The following is a 26,161-nucleotide window of genomic DNA, read 5'->3' as shown; positions in this document are numbered from 1 at the left end:
TTCCAAGATTTGCTAGGGTCTAAAATATAGTCTATGGGACTGATAATCATGTTGCATTGGAGGGGGAGGTAAACTTAGAATGTAGGGCCAGATGTATAATTTGGATAAGGCACATCCTAGATCAACTTCAACTTTCATTGAACAAATAAAGTTATCAAGTATTTGTGTGCTACATGAAAAAGCAGCCAGTATTTTCCTTCTGTGCAAAATAATAAACTTATTTGCAGCCCTTGCATTGCAACATGGTTTGTCCAGGATCAAATTTACTCCTTTTTTTTTTGCCTTGCTCTCTTTAATGACTCAGGCCCTATATCTCTGACTTGCCTGTAAAACAGTAAGATAATGGCTGTCTTGTAAATATGAATCATTTTATATGTGTTGTAATCATGTTTCCTGGTGGCTAAAGGGCAAAGATTTAGAACCTTATTCATGTTTGGACGTAAGTCCCTTTGCATGCCATATCTTGTGTACAATAGCTATACGCATGCTCAAAACTTAGTCTTACGCCAATAAACGCAACTGTATACTCATGTTCGAACGCAAATGACACTTACGACTGCCAGTAACTTTAAAGGCGGAATGGGAATTGGCAAACGTAGACAATGTACAGTAAGAGCGTGTCAATGCAAATGTGCACAATTCAAGTCCTGGGTTTCTCTAAAGTACGTGTTTTTTAGTCATATCATTTGCACCAGCTACAGGGCAGGTTTAAGTGCTCACTGATAGTGATAACTGTCACGGGATCATGTTTGTATTAAAAACTACATGCATGTATGCATGCCACTAGATAGCAAAGAACATTTGTATGTTAGTAACAGAATATAAATATGCATTGTATGTACAGTACACATTAAAAACATCTTGATTTATGTATTTAATATTAAAAAATATCTATTTTTAAAACACATATATTATTTATGATTATGAGTTGTTAAGTTACTTTACAGAATGTTTTTTCTTGCATGTGTTCTGATGGGACATATACTGTATATGTGCATATCCTGCACAGTGTTCTGTCTGTTAACATGCAGCAAGTAACGTTTAGGCAAAGTGTACTTACACCCATATTCAAATTGAAACGTATTTTGAGATCCATTTGAATTTGAATGCGAAGTGATAAAATATTTGCTGTTGTCAGTGTTAATGGTGCACTGCCATCTGTCATCTGTAGCTGGTATTACCCCGGATCCCTTGCAACCACAATGAAGCCAAAAGTGATCCATCTAGTCATCCTGAGAGACAAAGGACCAGATCTCATCCAATAGGCCAACCATGTGAGTGGCCAAATTGATATATGATCTGTTGTTTGACTTTCAGGTTCAGAGTCTTGTGACCTCTGCAAGGGGTGGACTCTACTTTAGAACGTACTACAGATGTGTATGTGGTCATTTTAAGGCTACCTGTGAGATTGATTTTGTTTTCCTTCTCCTTCACCTATTTATGAAAAAAGTAATTTTCTAATGTATAAAGAAAAAAAACAACTGACTTATAGTAATGTACAATAATCACATTTGATTTATTATAAACATTACTATTTTTATTTAAATTATTTTATGAAAATACTCATACTTTTTGATATCATTGCAACTTTGTGATTTATGACCAGAGAATAATACTACAATGTTATTAACATTATGCTTGATATCTCTATTTTCACTTGTAGCACTTTCACTAACCCACTTGTATCATTATTGTTATTATTATTAGTTTTATCTATGAGGTGCCACAAACGGTCCACAGTGCCGTACATAGAGCTTGTGATAACAGAACAGGGTAAAAATATATGGCATACAATACATAGCATACAAGGTAGTACAAATCAAAGTGCAATAAAAGCAAAGAGTAATAAACATAGACAAAGAGCAATATGTATAAACAAGTAACAATTTAGCAGAGAGAAGTGCATAGGGCAAAGAGGTAAAAGTGAATTCCAATGTACAGATAGGAAGGGAAGAAGAGAGGTGGGGAGTGAATAAAGGGATGTGCCTGTGCCCTGTGCCCAGTAGAGTGGATAACACTTACAGGATCAGGGCAGAGATGGAGAAGAGGAGGCACGAGAGAAGAGGAAAGGTGGGGACATGAGTCAAGTGACAAAATGGAGAAAAGAGGCGGAGGGCTAAGGGCAAAGGAAAACAAGAAGAGGAGGACACGAGGAAAGAGGACCCTGCTCAAGGGAGCTTACAATCTAAAGGTGAGGGGAAGACTGACAGGAGACAAAGAGTGGCAAGAGGGGGTGAGGGATGAGAACACTGAGGGGAGAGGAGCAGGGAGTAAGAAAGAGGGGATGAGGTAGAGAAAGGTAAGTTAGAGAGAGAGAAGAGAAATGGAGAAAGGCAGGGTTAGGCATAACTAACTAATGATATATGCTTACATCCAAAGCCTGAGTTTGTCACAGACTGTGAGCAGTGTTGTACCACCACTCAGTATTAACAGTTGTGGAAATGAATAATAACACTAAAAATGGCAAGACTTGCCTCAAAGATCCGAATACCTGCTGCGCAGGCACCGAATCTGATGTCCACTCTCACAGGAAGAGAGAGGTGGCGATTCATGTAGATGAAAAATTTGGACCAGAAGAGTGGTGTGTACATCAGATGCTTTAATCCAAGGTCTTTCTTCAGGCAATTTCAATTGTTAAAAAAAGTTGCCCAGTTCTAAGCTCTTTACTGACTTTCCAAAACCTTGAAATAAACTGTACTCCTTAATCTGAGACAATATGAAAAGGCAGGCCATGAAGTTGAAATAATTCTTGTAAATGGTATGGCCTAAAGAGGAAGGAAATGGGACACTTTAGTGAATTGGTCTACTAATACCCGAACACCCAAATAAAAGTACAATCATTAGAAGACGATAACAAGGATATGAGCCCATGGCTTACGGGGAAGGATTTGGCCAACAGGGACATGGTGAGGATTCTTTTTCTGGACACTCAATAGGCAAATTGAGACAATTCCTCCATATTTCTTTTTTAAATGGTTCACTAATATGTTCTGGCAAACAATTACATTGATTTTAGAATATTAGGATGGTTTGTTAACTTACAAAAAAGGATAAGATTTTTGGGTGTAACCTACAAAGGTTCTCTCAGGAGGTATTTTACAAGTAGGAGCCAGAAGGTTCTATATCATGGGTACTAATGCTCTAAATCAGTGATGGGCAAACTACGGCCCGCGGGCCAGATCCGGCCCACTTCGAAGTTGTATCCGGCCCGCCAATATTTTAAAAAATTTCATTAAAATATGCATAAAATTATTAGGGCCAACCCTGTGTGTCAGAACCTTCATTTTTATGCCTTCCCAGCTATTTCCTCCATTACACTTCATCCTCCTTCCTAAAAGGACACTTCGTATGTCAATCACTCAAATACCTGCCCACCGCTTAATGGCTGAAAGTCATGTGAGAAGGGATGGGCTGGGCCATATACTAAGGCGGATTTCGATTGGCTGCTGTGTTGTTAGTTAGTGGCTCACCAGAAAGACGGATCTGCAACAATCTGCTGAAATAAGTGCTGTGTCTGTATGATCGCTGCACTTATAGAGGTAACACTGCTATATAACACCCTCCCGTCCCATTCAAAAAAATTGTATTATATATTTCGATATTTGAGTTTTTTAATAAATTATATTGGCCCGCCTAAAGTTTTTCTTTTTTATTTGGCCCGCTCCTGAAAAAGTTTGCCCATCACTGCTCTAAATGATTGAGATAGCGCATGTATTTTTCACATTTTGTAGTTCAAGTCAATAAGTCAGTAAAATTGGAAAATGAGTAATGCTGTCACACTAGGACCCAAAATATCCTGAGATAAATCATTTTCTTAACGCTGGCTGTGCTTACTGGTATTTGGTTGACCCCATAACTTGTGCACACATTAGATTTATTTACTTATTTATGCTGATGATACTAAGTGTCAGGGGAGTATTAGCTTTGCAAGAACCTTATGTGTGTGGGAGAATCCCAATGGCTGGAGCACTGGATAGCAGCAGGGGATACCCAGAATCAACGGGCAAACAGAACCAGTCAGGAAACACACCATGGTCAAAATACAAAGTGGAAACAGGAATCAAAGTCAGGAGCACAGAACACAGAAGTTGAGATAAACAGGAATCTGTATTAGGCGTAATTTTCCAATAATTTGACGGTATCATCTTAAATAAGATCAGGCATAGATGACTCTGGGTTGAGAGCAGATTCTGTAATCAGAATGTGGTATAAATAAATGGCAACCAATTGTACAGCAAATCTCTGAAAATGTAATTAATAAAATGTTGAAAGACTGCACAGACATAGCGTAACCCAAATGGCATTGCAAAAAAGTTTATAGTGTTGAAAGCGGTCTCCTACTCTATTCCTTGCACCTTGTAAATTCCTTAGATCCAATGAAAGAGTTCTTAAATCAAAGGTCTTAAAGAATGGACTTTTGGAGGGAGAGGAGTAATCCTCAAACAAAAACAAGCAAAACAATAACTGGAGTTCTTCCTTCCATATGCAAGCATACTATCTGGTGGAACATAGGAGTACATAGGGATATATCATCCAGTTGGCAATGTTGGTTTGGGGGCCAGAAGGCTGAATAAGTATAGAATGAGAATAAATGTGGGTTTTGCATGATCTTTGTGGAGGTGTGGAATTTGTTACGTATTCCTGGAATACCTGAAAGTTTGGAAGCAGCAGGAAAGTGTTGTATGAAGGTGGGAATTCCCCAGAGGGGGTGCAGCCTGGAAAAAGTCCTGTAACCAGTGATGGATAAAAGAGATGACTGAGGATGAGAGGCACAACTCTTGATTGAGCTGGGGAATATTTTGAGACAGTGAAGAGAAGTATGCTGGTGTAGTTTTGTTAATGGCTTTATATGTTATACCACTTTCATACTGCCGCCCCTGCAATATCCCGGGTTTTTGAAGCCGGGTTTTTGCAGGGTCTCGGAGCGTCCCAGCTCAGAAACACCATTCATACTGCACCTTGGACCCGGGAATTTCCCGGGTTGACCCCATTCATACTGCACAAGTCTGTGCCCTGGCAATTTGTGGGAGTCATCAACAGAGCAGTTTTCATTGGCTGAAAAATGGTGATGTCATTGAAAGGTGACTGGTTAATGCTGGAACACAGCATTTATATGTCTCATAATCTGGGGATGTGATGATTCACGCAATCAATATAATAATGTGTATAGTATTTGGGATCTAAGTACCTTTCTTCATCACTCAGCGACTGAACTTATCATTTGGATTCCTGCACAATATTTACAAAAAGGTATGGTAAGAAGGTGTGTACCAAGATATTGTGATTTAAAGGTGCAGGGATAATAACTATTGGTGCTTAGAATTTAATTTTACTCTATGGTAATAAAACGAGGCAGCAACTTGACATGTACATTGAGCTTTCTTCTTTGTGACCCCTCTGTGGCTGAAGAATGAGCATTATACAGCTGCAGGGACTGGCTAAATGACCTTTAATTGTTGATGACCTTTATATACTACTTATATTCCAAATTTAGTGTACTTGTAGCTCTATTCTGGTTGATGTTCTTAATTTCCTCACTATCCAAACCCAATTACTACATTTTACTCTTTCCCCTTTTAATAAAGAATAAAGAAAACTGAGAGGTCACCTTCAGTTCCAAAAAATGTATGTACACAGCACAGTAGAATCACTGTGAGATATGCTGCACACAGATCTGTACTATAAAACATACCCCTCACCATTGCCCCACAGTTCTTCATGATTCACTGACAGGCAGACAGCCAATCATCTTGCTTTCTGTGCAACCCGGGTTGAAAAACCCGGGTTTTTCCATTCATAGTGCAGGCAACCTGGGTCCGACCCGGGAATTACCCCTCGATAAATCCCGGGTTAAAGACCCGGGTTTTTAGACCCGGGATTTTTGACTTGTACCATTCATACTGCACCAAGACCCGGGTCGTTTGAGCTCGACCCGGGAAAAACCCAGGATTTTGGTGCAGTATGAATGGGGTATATGTAGAAGTATTTTATAATGGATTTGGTAAAGTACAGTCAATCAGTGTGGGGCCTGGCAGAGAGGAACAGCAGTGAAAAGTTTGACAAGGAAAATGAGTCTAACTTCTGTATTTAAAATAGATTGTGAAAGTCGGGTTAGGTCAAGATAAGTAAAACTGGAATTCTAATAGTCAATGCACAATGCAAAAGATTGTATGTTTATGAATTACATTTTTTTGCAGTATGTTGTGTGAGATATATGCACATTTTAGAGATTTTTCTTAAATGCATTTAAGAATTTGGAGACGGATTGGATTTGGGAACTAAGTACAGTTTTGAGTCAATGATGACACCTAGGCATTGAGCTTGAGGGGTAGGATATATTCCATACTCCCACCACCAATCTTTTTTTAATGTTCAGCGTTTCAATAGGGAGAGATCCCTAATACACATTTTCCTTTCAAAATAAATGACTCTAAAGCTCTCCACATACACATAAATCCTGCTACTTAACCTGAGAAATAAGATCACTATCAAATTAGTCAATTTGCAAGAGCCAACTACAATGACCACAGAACAAGAAGAAAGCTTAAAAATTCAGTGACTGGAGAATGGTAAATTCTGTAGAAATTACCTAAATTAGCACTATAGACAACAATACCTCATTTCCATGATCATTTGTATTATTGATAACAGTTCTGGGGGTAAATGTATTGAATTTGATATCGGGGGTAAATGTATTAAAGTGCGGATTTTGTAAGTTGATGATATTCTGCAACTTTGCAGGGGAAGTTTAAAATGGCAATGACTTTAAAGGCAAATTTTGCCTTTAAAACCATTGCCATTTTAAATTTCCCGTGCAAAGTCACCAAATATCGGCGACTTACAAAATCTGCACTTTAATACATTTACCTCTGGTATCAAATTCAAGCAACATCTGGGATGCCACTAAAAACATGTAGGTTCTGACTTTGAGACTTTTTTACATCTGAAGACTAATGAACAAAATTCACAATCCCTTTCTTCATGTTCCTTGTTGACTTTCTGCAGTTAGCAATGCTTATATAATTCAATGTATGTTATATTAACTTCAGCGCTAGTGTTTGGTGATACGTATTTTGTTTACAATTGGTGAAATTATAAATTCTAATTTGAAACCCTCTTTTTTGAGTACTATTTATTTATATGCAGAGCTTCTGAGCTGAGTCCAATATCTTTTATATATCTATGAAGACATGGACTTCATATGTACATGTTTCTTTTGCTATGTTATGATGCAATAAACTGTTTGTCTCAGTGATGTCCTTTACCATGGAGAAGGACAGGTTTTACTTTAATGTATATTATCTTTAATGTGAGGGTGGGGCACACTACACATGTTTCTCATTTCGGTGTCACAGGACAGTGTGTAATGCCCAAGTGTGGTGCAAGGGATAAGCCGTCTGCCTGAAGCAGGCAGTAAGATCTCTGTTTATCACAATTTAGGCAGTGGGGGAGTGGCATTCTATTATTTTAGCCTTTCTGATGGGTGAGTCAGGAAGCGATAGGATCTGTTTGTTGCTCATGTTTCTATGCGCTTTGTGCTTGCTTGTGTTTTTCAACGGTTTGGGGAGGGATAAGCTGTGGCTGTGCTCATGTTTCTTCTCAGAGTGGGGAGGGTTAGCTCCTTTCCTGTGACATGTTTATATAATCTTCTGTGTGAGGGGGAAGGGTGGACTCTGTCCTTGCTTATGTGAATAATTTATCTGTATGTGAAGCTCAATTCTAGTTTAGTTGGTTAGCTTAAATTGTTATATTATCATGTAGTAAAACCTGAACCACACCAGGTTTGAGAAGAAAAACAAATTATGCATTTTATTGTATATATGATAAATGTTCTAGTTTTGCATTATTTTTATGGATCTCTACTAAGGTTACATTTCTTAGCTCCCTATTTCTTTATTGTCTATTATTTCTTTCTCACCTTTGTTACAAAGAGTAATACACTGACTGGTAATACACTATGGAAGACATAGAGAAATTGATGTGTCCTTAATTTTCTCATAGTTATTAACGTACATGTACTACATTGTCGCCTGTGTGGGCAAAACATGCATAGGAAATAATAGATGTTTTACTAGTTTTATTTTACCAGTGATTTATTTGAATTGTTTTCTGTTTGAAACCCAAAGCGTTTTTCTCTTCCTAAAATTGTGCTAATCTACAGGAGAGCTAACATGGCTGTATATCTAAAGGTAATTAAAGTGTGCCATTTTTGTGTATACTACTTTTTTTGTCAATGTTTATAATGGTTTGGTTAAGGGATGTAAAGGTTTGTTTACGTAATTGATCATAAACCACCACCTTTTCAAGTGGGCGTTTCAGGCAGAAATGTTGGGAGGTATAGCAACTTAGACAATTAACACAAGCATCAAACTGATGAACTGAATGCCTGAAATATTATTACTGCTATGTGTTTCTATGTTCAGCGATCTCATTCAACACAACAGCAATTTTCTAGTTTACTTATGGAGTCATATGTGGGAATTAAGCCTGCAAACAATCATGCACAAAAGGTGGACAAATCTGTGGATCCTCATTTCCGAGATGCATTAGTGGTTAAAATGTAGTCTATGTCACTGAAACAGTAAGATAATGACTGCCTTGTAAATATGATTAATTTTATGTGAGTTATGTTAACTGGTGGATGCAAAGGAGAAGTTAGTGCTTTGATCATTTAATATGGCTAGACTATAATATGAAGTTAGTACAGCTAAGTTAAATTGTTTTTGTTTTGAGAAGTTATTACAGTTGAGTTAAAGTATTTTTATTCTGACAAACATTGTGAGTATGCATTACTCATGATTCCAGTTTGGCCGTTGGAGGAGGGATACACTCTGTGTTCATGTTTCTCTGGGTGGAAGTTCAGACACTGATATATATCTGTGTAAGGGGGAGGGTTAGCTCCTTTCATGTGGCATGTGTAAGTAATGCTTCTGTGTGTGAGGGGGAAGGGTGGACACTGTACTTACTCATGTTACAGTGATTAGACTAAGAACATAAGCTGCTGACAACAGATTCATACCAGGATCTCCAGTAAAAACTAAGCTTCAGTACTACTGATCATCATGCGTTATCTGTGTTAAGCATAGGTTGAAACAATGTTTCTTGTGTTTCTGATTTATATGTTAGAAAAGGATGGACTATGTATTTTGTTTTTCATGTGGAAAAGGAGAAATCATATGTGTTGCTCATATTTTTGTTCCATGTGAAAGATGGGAGGTCTTGTCACTAAATTTAACCTGTGGGAGGTGGTTACATTTTTCTCTTTTGCATGTGTATTTCAGGAAGTGATTTGCTTAAATGTCATTTTAGCATGTGGTTAAAGCTGTCCACACAACCTGCAATTTTGCAGCCAATTGGGCAATCGGCCTGATATTGCAGCAAACGTGGCTATACAAACTTGCAAATTCACATGATGGTTCTATTAAAATACGTTATCAGGCATGGCACAAAATTAATCTCAAAGTTGACCGGTGTGCAGTCATCTTCCAACAGGTCGCAATGAAACCAGCAGTGATCCATTTACTTGACCTGAGAGACAAAGTACTAGATCTCATCAAATTTGGTGAACCTTGTGTGATGCCAAATTGAAAGGGGATCTGTCGCTTTACTTTCAGGTCCAGAGATCTGTGGTCACTATAAATTGGACTCTGCTTTAGGTCATGCTTCAGATGTGTATCTGGTCACCTTTAGCCTGTATGTGAGATTTATTCATTTTATTCAATTGACATTTTTAAGTTAACTGTTCCCCTCACCCGAATTGCTTCATTTAAAAACATATGTGAAAAAAACATAACTATATTTTATAAACAAAATAAAAATAAACCATAACTATTTTTTATAAAAATAATTTGCCTTTCGGAATTATTTACATTTCCACTTTCATGCTATTTATTTTATGTTCCGGCCGGAACGTGTTATATACCAGTGTTGCAATACGGAACGTGTTACATACCATTGTTGTAATAAAACTTTGATATTTTACATTATCTAGCGCATAGAACCTGTTTATATAAAGCCTGGAAATAAACTATACTACTTGATCTTAGACAATATGAAAATACAGGCCATAAAGTTGCAAGAACTCTTTAATAAACAGTCTTGCAATATGAGAGGCAGATGTTATTACATTAAGAAGAAGGAAATATGGCATTTAGAGAATTAGTATACTATGACCCAAATAGCTAAAAGGTTACTGTCTCCTTCCCAGTAACCCATGTGAGCACATGGGTTACTGGGAAGGAGACAGCCAGCAGAAGAATGACAAAGATTCTTATTCTGGGTACTCAATTTTCAAGCTGAGAAAATATCTTTCTTTAAACTGAGCCACTAGTATGTTCAGGCAATCAAAATTTGGATGGCCTATTAACTTGGAGCTACGAACCCTACAAAGGTTTACCCATTAATTTTTTTACAGATTGTGACTAGAATGCAAGATGATCTAAAACATATGAGAATTATAATGAATGCTCTTGCTGTAACGGATTAAAAGATAGAAAGAGTACATCAAGTATTCATACTTTTGGATTCTGATCAATATTGTAAGTAAGGATGTAGTTAAGCTAATGCTGTCAATCCAGGACTCGAAATAGCCTTAAATAAATACAGGTAATCAGGCTATTTTGATTTTCACCTTTAGCAACCCTCTTTCTCTTAAAACTAGCTGTGCTTACTGGTACTCGATTGTCTCCATATCTTGTACATATTTACATATTAATGCTGAGGATACTCAGTGTCAGGGGAGTACTGGCTTTACAGGAAACTTACATGCAGGGAAGAATTCCAATGGCTGATAAGCCAGAAGCAAAGGCAGGAAACAGATCAAGGTCAATATCTGAATTGGAAACAGGAATCAAAGGCCAAAGAAGACAAGGTCAGGAGCACAGAAGTATAGGTACACAAGAATGCTGGATTAGGAGCAAAAGCTCAATAATTTGGCAGCATTATCTTGCCAGAAGCCATCTTAAATAGAAGTATTGAACATTAGGATCAGTTAGAGCTGAATCTGAGTGGAGTGGAGATTCTGTAATCAGAATGTTGTGTAAATAAATGACAAACATCTTGTACAGTAAATCTCTGATTATTTGATTTACAAAATGCTGAAAGACTATTCAGGGAATTGCTTTACTCGAATATCAGGGCAAAATGTTTATAGAGACCATCACAAATGTTGAAAGTATTCTTAACCTATTTCTCCTTAATACGGATGAGATTAAATACACCTTGTAAACTCAACAGATGCAATAAAAGAGTTATTAAATCAGGGGTTAAGGCTATTGTCACAACAAGACTCACCTGAGCCTGCGTGATATGTCAGTGTAAAGTGTTAATCAAAAGTAACCACCTAGTCTGTCTAAAACTTAATAAACTCCCCCCCAAATCTATATCTCACACTTTCTATTTTCTTCCCAGTTCTGTCACCACTAAGATTTGGTTCCAAACATGACCCTTTGTTAAGTTACTCTTTTACCTTTCAGAAAATGCACTCTCAACTAAATTTATCAGAGTTACTATAAACCAAGTAGTTATCTGCCTTAGATGTAGCATCTATAACAAAAAAGTTAACTTGGCACATTACTTCTTTAAGACATAACGTTATTATATGATGTTTAATATGATATTATATATATTATATATGTTTCATATCATGAAGAAAGTCACAAAGCTCAATGTATATTAAAAAAGATAACACAAGGACATAGAGAAATACAATTGCAAATAAGTTTCTTAAAATGAAACAGAATAAAACCGATTAAAAACTTGTGTATTTTTATGTTACTGTGCCAGGGAGGCTGAAACATAGTGGACAGATCTTCAATAGCAGATAGACCCCCAAGAAATAATAATTTCTAGCCTTAATTCCATGGTTTTTAAACTTCTTCACTGTGAGGTCAATAAAAGAAGGTTTATTTGTATGCAAATTGTTTTTTATGACCATTTTATATATGTTGTCAAACACATATATCAGATATGAATAGATATAATTCTATTTACAGAATATTTTTTGTTTGGAAAATCATAGATATATAATAATAATTCCATTCAATAGAATATGATTTTCAGTACAGATACATATGTAATTTCATGATGAAATATAAAGATGAAGATATATTTTTTCCCAATGTTCCATAGCAGGCTGATAGTTATAGTTGACATATTTGATATAACTCGTCCTCCTGTTTAGGAATATTTACAGCAACCTTCTCAAACATGGATTAAGAAAAGTATTGCTTTGATGTATGTTAGTGTCTACATAAAACATACAGCACTTCACAGCTAGTATCCTGCTGTTGACTACAATGGGACTATAAAACTTATTGCATCTGTGGAGGTGGGCCATAAACCTAGGCGACACACTGGTCTTATCTGTATTCTGTAGCTGGATTCTAGATCTCTCTGAAATATAAACAACCCAGCTAGGTGAAAGAACACAGACATTAAGCAGATTTGTTAAAGGAGATATCAGCATAGTTAAACCCTAAATTACCGGCACACAGTGACTTCACAGGTACTCCTCTTTTGAGACGGAAAATTTATATATTTATGTTTCATCATCATCATCATCATCATCATTTATTTATATAGCGCCAACATATTCCGTAGCGCTTTACAATTGGGGACAAACATAATAAACTAATAAACAAACTGGGTAAAACAGACAAAGAGGTGAGAAAGCCCTGCTCGCAAGCTTACAATCTATGGGACAATGGGAGATTGACACATGAGGTTAAGTCTACATTTTGCATTTTGGCCCAGCCAGACTGCAAAGGTAAAAGTGACTCATAAGCTAAATGAACCTGTCACACAACAATGTTGGTCAGGGGGCAGCCGTCCCACGTGAAACTGTGTAACAGGCTAAAAGTAGCGAGGGTAAGAGGGTGGCCGAGGAATATTATAAGCTTGTCTGAAGAGGTAGGTTTTCAGAGAATGCTTGAAAGTTTGTAGACCAGAAGAGAGTCTTACTGTGCGAGGGAGAGAATTCCATAGAGTGGGTGCAGCCTGAAAAAAGTCCTGTACCCGGAAATGGGAGGATGTAATGAGGGTGGATGAGAGACGCAGATCTTGTGTAGAACGGAGTTGCCGAGTTGGGAGATATTTTGAGACAAGAGAGGAGATGTATGTTGTTGCAGCTTTGTTGATGGCCTTGTAGGTTAGTAAAAGTATTTTATATTGGATTCGGTAGAAAACAGTCAACCAGTGTAGAGACAAACAGAGTGATTCAACAGAGGAATAACGATTTGCAAGGAAAATCAATCTTGCTGCAGCATGCAAATTAGAATGTAGGGGTTTGAGTCTGTTTTGGGGAAGACCAGGAGGGAATTGCAATAGTCAATGCGGGAGATAAGTGCAGGAATTAAAATTTTTGCAGTGTCTTGCGTGAGATATGTGCAAATTCTGAAAATGTTTTTTAGATGTATGTAACATAATTTAGATATAGAGTCAATGTGAGGAACAAAGGATAGGTGTGAGTCAAGAATTACACCTAGGCAGCGAGCTTGTGGGATGGGATTTATGGTCATGTTATCGGAGGCTGCATCTCAAATTGGATTGAACATTGGCTTAGTAAACCCATTACAGGCTGGAAGATCTAAATTGATGACCAACTGTTCTAGGGAGGAGGTGACCTTGGACAAACCTGTAGGTATATAATGAGGCACAGATATGGCATAGGGCATGCTAAAGATCAGGTTCACAAGTATACAGCTACAAAAATGTAACCTAAATGGTGCTAAAATTTGTAGCAATTTTTTTTTATGTATATCAGTCAACAAAATATAGAACAATAATAATAATAATAATAATAATAATAATAATAATAATAAAAAACAATGAAAAGTACCCTAAAAAGTCACCAGACTGCAGCTCTCTCACTGGGACCTGGAAATACCTATATTGAACAAAAATTGGAAAAAGTAGAAAGCGCAAACTCTAGTGGCAATTAAGGTACTAAAATCAAACAATAAACATCAATACTAAATTAAAATACTTGAAAACAACACTGTCACTATGAACACAATGTTAATTATCACTGAGAGGTGTACCTTCTATAGAAATTATTCTATTAATTAAAAACAAAAAATAAAATAAATGAAAGCAGTGACAATAACAGATTTATAATGTATAAATATATTGAATATTCCCAAGATCAATGATATTTTTAAAAATCATCTCTGTGCAAAACCTCAGAATGGCTTAATTACTTATAAAGCATGGTAAAACTCATGTAAAAATATATAAACCCACAAAGAAATAAGTTGATTTAAATCAAACAAATCAAATAATAAATATATCACAGATATCCAAGAGTTTATGTAAGATAATAACAGTTCTTGGACTTGTAACAATCGTGGGAATAAACCATAGACTTTTCCAATAAGAGACTACATTAAAATGCGTGATGGAGATCTGCTACTTTCTGTGTATATGTAATTAAAGAGGGAGATTCTATGCCACCAAAGATATTCAGATGGTAATGTAATACTTTACTTATCCCAGGGTCGTATTCGATTCAGATCCTTATATCTCCATAATAGTAGTACAAATTGCAGGGACTAAAATTATTAATTCCAAATGAGAGAGTATGCAGTCCAGAGCAGCTAAATAAACAGCTGATCAGAAATACTCTGTTGTATTCCCTTCCTACATTCAAATACCAAAGCACCACACAGTTCCAGCAGTAAAAAAATGCAATGTATCGGATTTTACTACTTAGATGACTCATGGATCCACAGTTCTTAGTTCCTTAGACTAAACTTTCCTTTGTAAGGCAGCTCCTTCTCCTCTGTGTCCCATTTCTGTTTGTCTGATGCTAGAACCAAAATCACCTGGCTCTACAATTAATAGTCAGAACTCTTTAGAGTATGTCTCTTTAATTTTCCTCCACCGCATGAACTTGTAAATTTAAATTGTAATTTCAGCATCCAGTATCTATGGCATAGATATACAGTCATGTCCAAAAGTTTTGAGAATGACACAAATAATGGTTTTCACAAAGTTTTCCGCTTCAGTGTTTTAAGACCTTTTTGTCAGATGTTGCTATGGTATACTGAAGTAAAATTACAAGCATTTCATAAGTGTCAAAGGCTTTTATTGACAACTACATTAAGTTTATGCAAAGAGTCAATATTTTCAGCGTTGACCCTTCTTTTTGAAAACCTCTGCAATTCGCCCTGGCATGCTGTCAATCAACTTGTGGGCCACATACTGACTAATGGCCGCCCATTCTTGCCTAATCAATGCTGGGTCGGCAAAGGTAATAGCAAAACAAAAAACAAAGAAAAGCGCCAAAGTTCAAGATATCTGGTGCTCGTCAGTGTACATTGAGCTGGCCTTTTAAATCTGGAGCCTGCTGATGTCAATTAACTGCTGCTGGTGATGATGATGTTGAAAATATGAACTCAACTTGTGATGTGCTCCCAGAGGAATCTTGGAATGGATCAGAAATGGATGACTGCCACAGTATAGACGCAAAGTGCAGCAAGCTATTAAAAATGAATGTGAATCCAGTAAATATCTCAATGATCTATAAATGATTTTTTTCCAAGTCTGAAATAAAGGCCCCTGACATAAATATAGCCTAATCAGGATATATAACTTCATCATAATTTATTTATATAGTACCAGCAAATTCCGTAGAGCTTTACAATTTGGGACAAATACAGTAATGAATAAACTGGGTAAAACAGACAAAGAGGTGAGAAGTCCCTGCTCGCAAGCTTGCAATCTATAGCAAAATCATTAATGAGGTCATGATCCATCCTAAAATCTGAAGTTGCTGTAGGTAATATGGCTTTCAGCAAATCACTGGGTCTAATGTATTTTTCATTACATTGATTTTTAATTCCAAGATGCCTAGTGTTACAGATGGCAATCATTGGTTTATTGCCCTGTAAAGAGATCACAGATCCAAAAAGATAAGATTGGTTGACATTCCTTCTGCGAGAAAGGACCAATTTTAAAGTCACTCTGAGTTAGTTGTATATTCTTTATAGCAAACATAATATATGAAAGCAATACTTTCCATAATCCATGTTTGAGAAGACCTCTTTATCAATTTGTAACTAGTGGAACTAGCTACATCAAATGCGTCAGCAATGTATACTGGTCCAATAGGGAACCTAATGATAACATATATCCCCAAGGAATCAATATAATATAATCATGTTTCATATGCATATGTACAGAAAATCATGCAATGTTTAGTGGATTCAATGCTATATATCTGCTATGTTCCAGAAAAATGTTATACTATTTCTAGACCACTTTACTACAATTGCTTTTGAGCAGAGGGTAATAAAAAGGGTGCATACTAGCATACCTATTGCCATAATGTCACACAGGAGGGGGTTTGGGAAAGAAAGAACAAAGTTTAAAAAGTGCTGAAATGTTTTTAACAATTGTTGTTTTTTGGGTTCAGTGTTTTGCTGAGGAATTGTTACTTTGTAAGTTTCCAGCTGGCATAATGCGCAAAATAATATGTGAGTGTTTGATTTCTGTTTCACAAACTGTTTTGCATTGATATTTCTGTATGTCAATTTATTATCACCATTTGTTTTCAATAAGCATTGTGATTTTTTTGTAAACAAAATGTTTTATCCCATTTAAGAACACAAAAACAGGATGTTATTAAAGAATTCAAATAGGCTTGGTTTTAATATCACTACCTTTATGCAGGGGTTTGTCTGATTAAATCACGATATGGTACCATTCTGTGATTAGTCGAGGAGTATCTGAAGACCTTCAAATATTGTCAGCTCTTGAACTGAAACTTAGTGGTGGCAGTGGTGATATTAAGTATAAGATAGAGTTGTAGATTTGTTTGATTAACCATTTTATGTCTACATATCACGCATGCCCAGGTGGGTCTTGCCGTGACACCATATGACACATTATTTCACACAAAACACATTTCAGTATTATGGCTAACGGCTATTGACAAAAGCTTCCAGAACAGGTGACAGAGATCTTCGCCGATAGCAACCGCCTTTCCCGAACAGTTTGTTGCGCTCACAAGTACTTGGATGCCCCCAAGTCTTAACTCTTACCATAGTGGAAGCTTATATACAATACTGCAGCAGGTAGATAGGAGGCGATAGCCAAGACAGGAACGGGTGGTCAGGAGCAGTCTGGGGTCAGTGGTCCATAGCATGCAGAATAATCAGGAACAGGCCAAAGGGTCAGGGCTGGCAGCGAGCAGGAATATCCAAATAACAAAGCCAAGGGCAATTAGAGCACAAGCAGAGTCCAGAAACAAGCCAGGGGTCAAAACAGGAATCAATCAGCACAGGATAGAGAGCAGGTCAGCAACTGAGAGTCTCAACACTATAGTTAGCAGGGAGGCTAAGCCCTCCCTGCCTTAAATGCAGAAATGCACCAATCAGAGACCACGGCGCCAGGGAGGTAATTAGCCACAGGAGGCAAATATTTAACAATAATTAATTTCATACATATATACGCATGCACCCAGCTGCCCTCATGCCGGGACGCGACGCAGACACACAGAATGTCCTGGCCGTTACCCTGGTGAAGAAGTGGAAATGATGTCCCAGTCAAAAGGTAACGGATGGGACACTGCCTGAAAGTAAACAATGATCCGCTGTGGCTCAGGGCACGGCCACGGCTAGTGACATTCAGTGGTTAATCCAGTTACAATCTGGCTTGCCTCCAAACCAAGAGACAGATTAACAAACCATTTAACAGCACAACTAAATACTTTAGAAGCATGTGAATCAAATAAACATTATTTGAAGCAGAGAGTTAAAATGTTCTCTGTTTGTTGCAATTACTAGCTTTAAGAACACCATTAGGGAAAATAATTTTGGTAGCATTGTCCATTGGGGCCCATCAATTTCTCCCAGACAGACATATATTGAACATTTCAGAGATTCGTATGGAAATGAAAAATATACAATATAATAAAGTCATAAGCCATGGAATCTAAACTGAATTGCACAATTATCAAAATGTATTGTATTTGACTAAATCATTCTAAACCTCTAGTATAGTTTGCTAGACATGTTAAAGGAATTTGCCTTTTTTGAGGCTCCTAATTTAAATTCGACCTCAAACTTTTTACAAATTTCGATACGTATATATCAATATATGTGTATGTTGGGTTAAATAAGTACCTTGAATATACCTAAATAAGCAGTGGAAGTTACAGTAGCTATAAAAATGTAAGACTATCCTGCAACAAATGGTTATTCAAATTTGTATTACAAACATATCATAGACATTTTCATCAATATAATTACATTTTAGAAGACGTTTTACTACATTTACCTGATGAACCAAGCAACCAAGAAATGTGTTCCAATTATTCCCCAGTTAGTATAAAAATGTATATTTGAAAATTCTGGCTAAGAAGATGTTTTTTTTAAATAGCAAGTAAAGTACCCTTTAAGCATGCATCACATTTTTTTAGCTATCCTCCTACAAATCATTTTCTGCTGATAAGCCCCCTCTGGCTAATCCCTGATTTATAATCTTATCATATATTCCAACAGTCATACAATATATCACCTCTATTTTGTCAGGAAACCGCTCCTGAACCACTTTATCTGTCACCGTCCCCTGCACACTCATGACTTGGAAGCTTACTGTAAGGGAACACACAGGATTCCAACCCAAATCTCACACTTACCTTTTGTCTAAGGCTACAGATTTACTGGTCCCTTTCCCAACACAAACACCCGCTTCCACACCTCTCCGCCAACTGCCACCAGCTACGTATGAGGCCTGTAGCAAACCTATGACACAATTATCCAATTGCGCACACTCGGTGCTCTGGTAGCTAAACAGTTAACCCATCACACTCTGGTTTCTAAAGAGTTAACCCCAGCCAAGCAATCTCTCTCTTCTAAACAAGCAGTGTCTTTGTTTAGAGCAATAAGAACAGAACTATTAAATTGATAGATTTAATATACAAAAAGTACAATGCTTACAGATAATAAAAAACAATTGGATAAAGATTTGACATACAAATAAAAAATTGCAAGCACTTATAAAAACAAATGGGATGAAAGTACAGACCATAATTTACGTATAATAATCTGTATGCCTGGGTGTAGGCAGGAAAGATGGGCAGTCCTTTAATTAGATTGATCCCCAAGAAACTCACAATTTGTTGTAACTAGTCTCAGCTTTTTAAAGACACCTTTACAACTTTCGCCACCTCCAGGAGGGTTGTGGTCTGTGACACTTTTACAGTCACCAGTTGCACGTTGCCTGTTTTACTACCCAATTCTACTGTGTGACCTAACTTTTCTGTGGAGTGACACACAGACTCAATTTTATTATTAATAGTTCCCCTATGAATTTACCCATCTATAGATACCAAACAGGCCTAGGTACATGGTATCAGTTGAGCTTATACTCATTTCTTCAGCTTCTCTATGTGGCAGAATTCTTAATTTGACATATGAGCTGCCCTTCAACATGCTATTGAGGAATATGTGGTTGATCACTACTTTTATTGATTTTAAGTGGCATATTTGAAAACTGAATTATTTTGTCTATATAAAATATAGCCAAGTCAGCACATAGTCTCCTTGAGCCAGACACCATGCTGAGCGGTTCCTATAAGTCTCTCTATCCTAAGCCAGGATATAGTTCACCGCAGGGGCCTTTGAAGTTACCACAAGTAACACTGCTATCTTTTAACACTGGGATGTGCAGCGCCACTGAATGCACACACAACAAACTCTCTGACTTCACATTTTACACTTTAGTAGCTCAATTTATCAGTCGATTAGTTTTGATATACCATATTTACACTGCAGTTATGATTTAGGCCTTATCCCCCACAATTATGTGATGGATTAACCTTTATAAATAACTGTAAGTTGTCTATGTTCATGACAGTTCCTGTTTGACAAAAAAAATGGCTGATAAACAGGGTCAATCTACTTCAGAGACACATGCTCACTGCTCTCAGCATATAATGTGAGAAGGTGGAGAACGATGGATCATACAGTGTAGGCAGAGGGGCATTCCAAATCCTCTCTTTTCACTATATCATGTGCCATGTGACTGTGGTTGCCATGGTAGCCTGTAATTAAAGATCATCAATAGCAACCTAATGAAAAAGACAAGGGAATCTGGTAAATACCAACTGTATTTTTATAGCCTACCACAGTGATCTATATTAAAAAACACACCTGATTTTTTTTTAATGGGATTGCCGCTTTAAGTAATAGACAGACTGCAAATTTCATAATTAATCCATTGTGACTAGATTAGCTTTATAATGAAGAGATATGCGGCTGATACGATAATATTTATGTTAGAAAATATGTCATCCTATTACTGAACTTTCAAAAATCACCCTACACCAGTGGTTCCCAAACTTTTTCAGTTCGCGGCACCCTTAGAGTCTCCAAATTTTTTCAAGACACCCCTCCAAAATAATTACTGAGCAGTCCTGTTTTAGAAGTAGTTGGGTCAAAAAATTGTAATACTTATTTAGTTGTATGCAAAAATGCCCCTCTGCATCCAGGCACTCTGCCCCCTCTGCATCCAGGCACTCTGCCCCCTCTGCATCCAGGCACACTGCCCCCTCTGCATCCAGGCACACTGCCCCCTCTGCATCCAGGCACACTGCCCCCTCTGCATCCAGGCACACTACCCTCTCTCACGTTGCCCCCTCTGCCTTCTCTCACGCTGTCCCCCTCCTCTGCCCTCTCTCACGCTGTCCCCCTCCTCTCTTACGCTGTCCCCCTCCTCTGCCCCCTCCTCTGCCATCATTCTGTCCCCCTCCTCTGCCATCATTCTGTCCCCCTCCTCTGCCATCATTCTGTCCCCCTCCTCTGCCATCATTCTGCCCCCCTCCTCTGCCATCATTCTAACCCCCTCCTCTGCCATCATTCTGCCCCCCTCCTCTGCCATCATTCTGCCCCCCTCCTCTGCCATCATTCTGCCCCCTCCTCTGCCATCATTCTGTCCCCCTCCTCTGCCATCATTCTGTCCCCCTCCTCTGCCATCATTCTGTCCCCCTCCTCTGCCATCTGTCCCCCTCCTCTGCCATCATTCTGTCTCCCTCCTCTGCCATCATTCTGTCCCCCTCCCCTGCCTTCTGTCCACCTCCTCTGCCATCATTCTGTCCCCCTCCTCTGCCATCATTCTGTCCCCCTCCTCTGCCATCATTCTGTCCCCCTGCTCTGCCATCATTCTGTCCCCCTCCTCTGCCATCTGTCCCCCTCCTCTGCCATCATTCTGTCTCCCTCCTCTGCCATCATTCTGTCCCCCTCCTCTGCCATCATTCTGTCCCCCTCCTCTGTATTCATTCTGTCCCCCTCCTCTGCCATCATTCTGTCCCCCTCCTCTGCCATCATTCTGTCCCCCTCCTCTGCCATCATTCTGTCCCCCTCCTCTGCTACGATCCCTCTCACACTCTTCCCCGTGCCAGGCTCCAGCCACAGAAAGAAGAAAGAAAACAGGAACTTACCAATCTGCCGGGCGCCGGGACCCAACAGCCTCCTCTCTCCCGCAGCTTTCACTGACAGCTGCGGGAGATAGGAGGCTGCTGGGTCCCGGCGCCCGGCGGATTGGTAAGTTCCTGTTTTCTTTCTTTTTTCTAGGTCTGGCCCGCGGCACCCCAGTCACAGCGCCGTGGCACCCCTGGGAGCCGCGGCGCACAGTTTGGGAACCGCCGCCCTACACCAATACTGTCTTTTTGCAGTATCTTTCAAACTATGTAAAAATCATTCAGTCCCACTGCTAGAGTTTGCATAGATGGAAATGCAGGTTGATAGTTTTTCTATCACAAAAGGTACAAGAGAAAGATGCTTGGGTAGAAAAGGTTCTATGCACATTGGGAGGAAGAAAATGAGTATGTTATACTGATCATCTACTCCTTAAACTAAGCAAACTTGCTGAGTACAAATAACTTCAGATCTTCAAATAAATCAATCTAAATCACATCATGGACATAAAGTTAAATAATAAGGAAATCAATAATACTGAACAGAATAATGCATATACTTGGCAAACAAAATAGATGTTATCTTAGCATTAAAATGGCAGATACTATGTCTACAAATGTCGTGGAGATCCGAGGTATACTGGATAAATGCCTCCATGTTTCCACAAGGTAGAACACAAGCATTGAAAATTAACTTAATGGGCTGAGAGGCAGGATCCAGTCATGGGCGAACCAATCTGCTGCCCAGGCCCTAGAAGAATGGGAGCCTTTCCTTCTCCCTTTTTTATAATTGAAGGGAGACTGGATAACCTGGCATTGCAATGCCATTTAATTGTAAGCTCTGTGTCATGGTTCAAATGTTATTTTGAGACTGGCGTAAAGGAGGCCTAATGTTATGTGAGACTGGTGTGTGTAGGTGGGTGTTAATATTATGCGGGACCTGATGTGTCTGTGTGGTATAATATCTGGGGACTGGTGTGTGTGTGGTGGAGTGGTTAATGTTATGTGGGGACTGGTGTGTGTGGGATAACATTATGTGGGGACTGGTATGTGTGTGTGTGTGTGTGTGTGTGTGGTGGGTTAATATTATGTGAGGACTGGTGTGTGGTGGGGGGTTAGTATTATGTGGGGCTTGGTGTGTGTGGGATAATATTATGTGGGGCTGGTGTGCTTGCGTGTGGGGGGTTAATATTATGTGGTGTGTATGTGTGTGTGTGTATATGGGGTTAATATTATGTGGGTCCTGATGTGTGTGTGTGTGTGCGCATGTGTGTGTGTGGGGGCGGGGTTAACATTATATGAGGACTGCTCAGTGTGTGGCAGGTTAATATTATTTGGGGACTGCTCTGTGTGTGTGTGTGAGTTAATATGTGGAGCCTGGTGTGTCTGTGTGGGGTATAATATGTGGGGACTGGTGTGTGTGTGTGTGTGGGTGGGGTCTGGTGTGTGTGTGTGGTGGGGTGGTTAATATTATGTGAGGACTGGTATGTGTGGGATAACAATATGTGGGGACTGGTGTGAGTGTGTGTGGAGTTAATATTTTGTGGGGACTGGTGTGTGTGTGTGGGATAATATTATGTGGGGCCTGGTGTGTGTGTGTGTGTGTGGGGGGGTTTAATATAATGTGGGGACTGGTGTGTGTGTGTCTACTTGCATTCATATGCTTGTGGGGACATTGATCTGTTAACACAACATTGTGGGGACATGAGACGGAGTGGGGACAAAATTTGAGGTTCCCACCAAGCTTCTCAAGGCTAATAAATGCAGGGAACCTTGCTGATATGCTCAGCATAAAAATCTGGTATGTCCCCACGAGTCACATTTGTCGTAACAAAAGTGTGCGTATGTCCGATGGGGAGGGGACAAAGTGTGTGTTTCTCTCACTGCTATAGGCCAGTATTCCGTCTTAATGTATAGCAGGAGCAGGAAATGGAAGTGACTGCATCCTGCGGCGCTTTGTACACAAAGCGGATAAAGACACAGTCGAATCCGTCTGCTGCTGAAGGTAAAGCGGGGATGCTGAAGCATGACAGAGCCCACCCGTAGCTCCAACTATAGCCCAGGGAGCAGTGGAGACGAGTATGACTCTGACACTTTAGAGAAGAGTGGTTCAGACACCAACGGTGATGCCCCGTTGCCCACCAGCACAGCAGAGTGCAGGTACCCAGAGATGAGTTCTATGTATGACCATTCTCGACTTTCTGGTAGCCGTGTTTTAAACACAGAGCATCGGAGAGACGATGCGGTGTCTGTCCAAATGCTATACAGAAACAGTGATGGCTCCAGGGCGTATAACAAAAAGCAGGACTGCCTGTACTGTGAGAAGCCTCTCTAAAAAATTACCTGGCACATGGAGCATGTTCACCACAATGAGACTGAAGTAGCCTGGGCCCTGAAAACCCCAAGCACTCAAAAGAAAGGTGCATGCAATTGGCACATTTTCGCAATAAGGGCAACTTTGCACACAATGCTGAGGCAATAAGGGCAGGGAATGGCGTGCTGGTCCCGTGCAAACTTCCAGACAAAGAGATGGATGCTTAAGGCTTCATGCACTGTGTAGCCTGCCAGGGCTTGTTTGCAAGGAAATACCTGTGGCGACACATGAAGAGATGTAAGCTAAACCGAAGGGGCAAGAAGCTCACACCTGGCAAGAACAGTCCAGTCACTGTGCGCCTTTGCTTAGCCTGATCCACCTGACATCAGTGATGGCTTTTGGAAGCTCTTGAGTGACATGACCCAGGATGAAGTCTTACTCACAGTCAAAAATGATCGATGCATCATGCAGATGGGACAGCATCTGTTCAACCGGGTCGGATCAGATGTTGGCAGACACGTGTACATCCGTCAAAAGCTTAGAGAAATGGGTAGGCTACTGCTACAGGCCAGAAGAGCTACCCCTTTAAGACTTTACCGCCCCATCGAACTTTCTGCATGTAGTAGACACTGTGAAGCTGGTAGCTGGCTATGACGAGGAAACAGGAACATTTAAGTTGCCCTCACTGGCACTCAAGATCGGGCACAACCTGCAAAAAATAGCGAGCATTGTGGAGTGCAGAGTCATAATGGAGAGCTGCACTGCTGCAGTTGAAAACGCACAGAATTTCAGGAAGCTATATGAGGCGAGATGGAACGAGTTGATCTCATTGACTGCCTTGAAAACTCTTAAGGAGTCCAAGTAGAAAATGCCTCAGCTCTTACCTTTCACGGAAGATGTGAAAAAGATGCACTTGAACCTCGATAAGAAGCAGCAAGCCTACCGAAGTGGGCTATCCACCGAGCCTATGGTTAACCACTAGGCACTACTTGCAAAAGTCACTCTGGCACAGGTGATCTTGTTCAATCGAAGAAGGGAAGGGGAAGTTTCAAAGAGGTTGCTGACTACCTTCTCAAGAGATACCTCGGATTTCCACAAAGATGTGTCCCTAGCGCTTTCCAAGGTTGAGAGGAAGCTCTGCCGGTACTTCACTCACATTGAAATCTGAGGAAAATGAGGGAGAAAAGTCCCCATCCTGCTGACACCAGCCATGCAAGCTGCAATGGGACTTTTCGCAGAAAAGCGTGAAAAATGTGGGGTGGATAGCCAAAATGTCTACATGTTCGCCAGACCAGCTGCCTTGTCACACTTCAGAGGCTCCGATTGCATACGACTGTTTGCCCAAGAGTGTGGAGCCAAGCATCCCCACATGCTGTCTTCCACGAAGCTATGAAAGCACATTGCCATTCTCTCGAAGGTCCTTAACCTAAATGACACAGAACTAAATCAGTTGGCAGAATTCCTTGGGCATGACATCAGGGTGCACCGGCAGTATTACCGCCTCCTAGAAGGTACCCTCCAACTCGCCAAGATCAGCAAACTGTTAATGGCTCTCGAGACTGGCAGAATGGTCGAATTCAAAGGCAAGAATTTGGACGAGATACACATTGATCCGTACGGTAAGTGGAAAATCTGGTGTCTGATATATGCTTTTCACTTTTACCTTGGACATTTACATGTCTCTTTCTTTTCAGAACTGGTCCAGCTACAGAGCAACATGTCAGATGATGAGCAATTCCCCGTGATAGAGGGACAAGTAACCAAGCCTTTAGTCGATACTTCCACATCAGAAGACAGCCGGTGTATGGACCTGGCAACACGGGACCAGTGCCCAGCCATGGCTTCCACAAGTAGGTGAAGCACATAATTTTGCTAGGCAGAAGAACTTTGCCTTCTCTGTGTTTTGCAGAGCCATAATGGACCACTCTACTTCCTTTCAGGTTGCAAAGAAGTGCGGAGGAAATCCTGGGAGGGAGTTCCAGGCTGTGGAGAAACATCTGATGAGTTTATACAAACATTTCGTGTGCCCGGAAAGAAAGACTGTTTGCTTGCCTCATGGCTGAACCATCCATACTCAAAGATCGGTACTGGTCGGGGTTGAAATTCTACATAAAGAAAATAAAGAACCGTATTACAGCTTTAAAGAGGGATCAAACTTGTTGAAATGATGCAAAGTGATTAAACATGACTATAGCCTCCATATCTAAGTGTCGTGTAAGCAGGCATGCGGATGTCCTCAGCCGGCCAGGATACACAAAACTTTCCCTACCGTTGTTATTATTTACTCATTTATGTATGTGGGAATGTGGATGTTCACAGACAGTCAAAATACAGGACACTTTCCTCATCTTGCAGTCCGTGTCAGTACTTTATGCAAAGTCAAAGTGCAAACTTCATGTGGTAACTCTGGTGACAAACCGCTCCTACAC

General features: G+C 39.6%; 1 long non-coding RNA gene across 2 annotated transcripts; it reads left to right on the top strand.

Moving 5' to 3' along the window:
• Positions 1-2,050: 2,050 nt before the first annotated feature.
• LOC142099435 (uncharacterized) lies at positions 2,051-26,161 on the top strand. 2 transcript variants are annotated; one of them, XR_012678545.1, is made up of 4 exons: positions 2,051-2,191; positions 8,127-8,189; positions 25,427-25,582; positions 25,673-26,161. It is a non-coding gene; the product is annotated as an uncharacterized LOC142099435 (long non-coding RNA). The 2 variants fall into 2 exon arrangements; XR_012678546.1 differs by lacking the exon at positions 2,051-2,191 and adding an exon at positions 7,574-7,781.

Source organism: Mixophyes fleayi, chromosome 8 (genome assembly GCF_038048845.1).
Source record: "Mixophyes fleayi isolate aMixFle1 chromosome 8, aMixFle1.hap1, whole genome shotgun sequence".
NCBI classification, from domain to species: Eukaryota; Metazoa; Chordata; class Amphibia; order Anura; family Limnodynastidae; genus Mixophyes; species Mixophyes fleayi.
This window is presented reverse-complemented; position numbering and strand designations above follow the sequence as displayed.